The following is a 2,952-nucleotide window of genomic DNA, read 5'->3' on the forward strand; positions in this document are numbered from 1 at the left end:
TCTAAAAGTAAATGGGAGCCAGAGCCTTCAGCATCAGGCTCCTCTCCTGTGGAACCAGGTTCCAGTTTGGGTTCGGGAGCACGACACTGTTTCCACATTTAGAGTAGGCTTAAGACTTTCCTTTTTGATAAAGCTTATAGTTAGGACATAGAATTGAATGTTGTAAGGGAGTGAGGAGTCGCAGTGTCCGCCTAACCCGGCCCACCTGCTTCTCGTCATAGTGGTCGACCCTAACCAGGGTTTTTATCCCATCCCCCACTCTGACCTTCCTGACCCTAACACCAACTGTTTCTCCCCCTACCCTAACCAGGGTTGTATCCCATCCCCCCACTTGACCTTCTTGACCCTAACCCAACTGTTTCTCCCCTTCACCTAACCAGGGTTTGTATCCACCCACCACTTTGACCTTCTTAACCCTAACTGTTTCTCCCCCTACCCTAACCAGGGTTTGTATCCCATCCCCCACTTTGACCTTCCTGACCCTAACCCCAACTGTTTCTCCCCCTACCCTAACCAGGGTTTGTATCCTATCCCACACTTTGACCCTCCTGACCTTCCTGTCTTCCTTTGACACACTGAGCTCCTCTATCTTTCTATCTTCCCATTTATGTGCATCCATGTCCTAGAAATGTTGTTGCTAACCTAGCTCCGGGGAGTCACTCCCGGAGTCCTTTTGTTCTTTTTCCCCCATGTTCCCTCGGACCGGAAAGGCTCCAGGATCGTGGTGGCAGGTGTCGCCATGGTCCCGCTCCAGTTCTGCTGCTGCCATGTTCATCTTGCTACACTCTGCGGTGCACAGCTACATCCTGCTGTGCCTTGTAGTGCCCACAGTGACCCGCTTGACTATTTTTTTCTATTTTTGTTATTCCCACTCTTATTATAACCCCAACCGGCCCGTCAGACACCGCCTACCAAGAGCCTGGGTCTGTCCGAGGTTTCTGCCTAAAAGGAAGTTTTTCCTCGCCACTGTCGCACTGTTGCTTGCTCTGGAGGAAACACTGAACTGTTGGGACCTACTCTATCTGTAAAGTGTCTCGAGATAACTCTTGTTATGAATTGATACTATAAATAAAATTGAATTGAATTGAATTGAATAACCTTACAAAAAGTGTAGATCTGTGATGAAGCTGTGTGGATCTGTGTGAAGCTGTCTGGATCTGTGTGAAGGTGTGTGTGTCATTTGCCAGCATAGCTTGTCACATCACCAGGAAGGCAATCATTTCATGACATCCACTTCCTGTTCTTGTATCCGAAAGACATGGTCAGTGTGTCCTGCAGGTTTTTTTTTTTTAGGATATCAATTCATAACAAGATTTATCTCGAGACACTTTACAGATAGAATAGGTTTAGACCACAATCCAGAATTTACAAGGACCCAACAACTCTAGTAGTTCCCTCTAGAGCAAGCAACAGTGCGACAGTGGCGAGGAAAAACTTCCCTTTGGGAAAAAACCTCGACCAGACCCAGGCTCAGCAGGACGTATCAGGACGTAGCAGGACGTAGCAGGGTGTAGCAGGACGTGACAGGACGTAGCTGGGCATCGCAGAGCGTAGCAGGATGACTACAACATTACACCATTAGTCTTCCATTGTCAGACCCAGTGGTGTAGTCTAGTATTTTGTAGTGGTTATGCTGTGATTTTTCCCTTCCCGCTTCATAAGCGTCCGTATTTTGCAACATTATAGCGTGTAGCATTGGCCTCATCTGGCTCGCTTCCTGAAGTTTCGGCAATGGAATTGTCTGCAGGCAGGCTTACCAAAAACACTGAAAAAGTGTATTTTAAATTAGCTTTCGTTTCATGATTCACATTAGTTTATTTCAAAATAGCGTAGAAAATGATTGCAGAGCAACTGTGTTGCTATTCCTGCGTGCCTCGCAACACAGAGTGAATTTAAAAACGAAAATGTGAAAGTTCTTTTGCAAAAAAACATTGTTGTTAGGTGTTGTTATCCTGGCACTTTTCTGAGTAGGTATACGGAAATCCTTAACTTTTCCTTGTGGGTAGACGGCGTGTACCTGCTTATAACACTGACTACACCACTAGCCAGACCTTTCTCCACAGCGCTGCAGAGGATGCTCTGGCTAGTCCATACAATATTCCTGGTTGGGAGAAAACATGCTCTGGTTTATTGGCATTTCTTTAAACCAATCACAATCGTCTTGGGTGTTGCTAAGCGCCGAGACAGCAGGTCTATGGCACACTATAATTTACAAAGACCCAACAATTCTAGTAAAAAGAGCAAGCATTTAGTATGTGAGTGAAGCGAGGAAAAAACCCTTTTTAGGAAGAAACTTTGAGTGGTGAGAAACACTTCCTTTTAGGGAGAAACCTGGGACAGACCGAGGCTCTTGTTGGGCGGTAGTCTGCCGGTGCCGGTTGGGGGTGTGATGAACAGTAGCAATTATAGTCAGAGTTAAGATAATGGAACTAGGACTAGAAATAGTAGTTGTTGTAGTAGTTCATGGCGTAGCAGGGCACTGCACGGTGTAGCAGGGTGTTGCAGGACATAGCATGACGTGGCAAGGCGTGGCTGGGCGTAGCAGGGCATGGCTGGACATAGCTGGGCGTAGTTGGTTACTCCGAGGTTTAGCAGGGCGTAGCAGGATACTGCGAGGTTTAGCAGGGCATAGCAGGGCATAGAAGGGGGTTGCAGGGCACTGCAGGGCACAGCAGTATGTAGCAAAGCGCCTATCAGGACCACGCAACACAACTTTGATAGAAATCATATCACATCCATACAGTAATGGTAGTATCCATCTGTTAAAACATAAGAAATGATATGACACACTGATATTGGATCAGTACTTGGTATTGGCTGATGTGCAAATTCAAGTATCAAAGTAGGTATTTGGAAGCAAAAAATGCTGTTGGACCATCTCAAAGTTTTATAGACTCTGCCCTGTGTCTGGATCCATATTGCTGGGACCCTTCCCCCCCCCCCCCCCCCCCC

Source organism: Etheostoma spectabile, chromosome 9 (assembly GCF_008692095.1).
Source record: "Etheostoma spectabile isolate EspeVRDwgs_2016 chromosome 9, UIUC_Espe_1.0, whole genome shotgun sequence".
In the NCBI taxonomy this organism is placed as follows: Eukaryota; Metazoa; Chordata; class Actinopteri; order Perciformes; family Percidae; genus Etheostoma; species Etheostoma spectabile.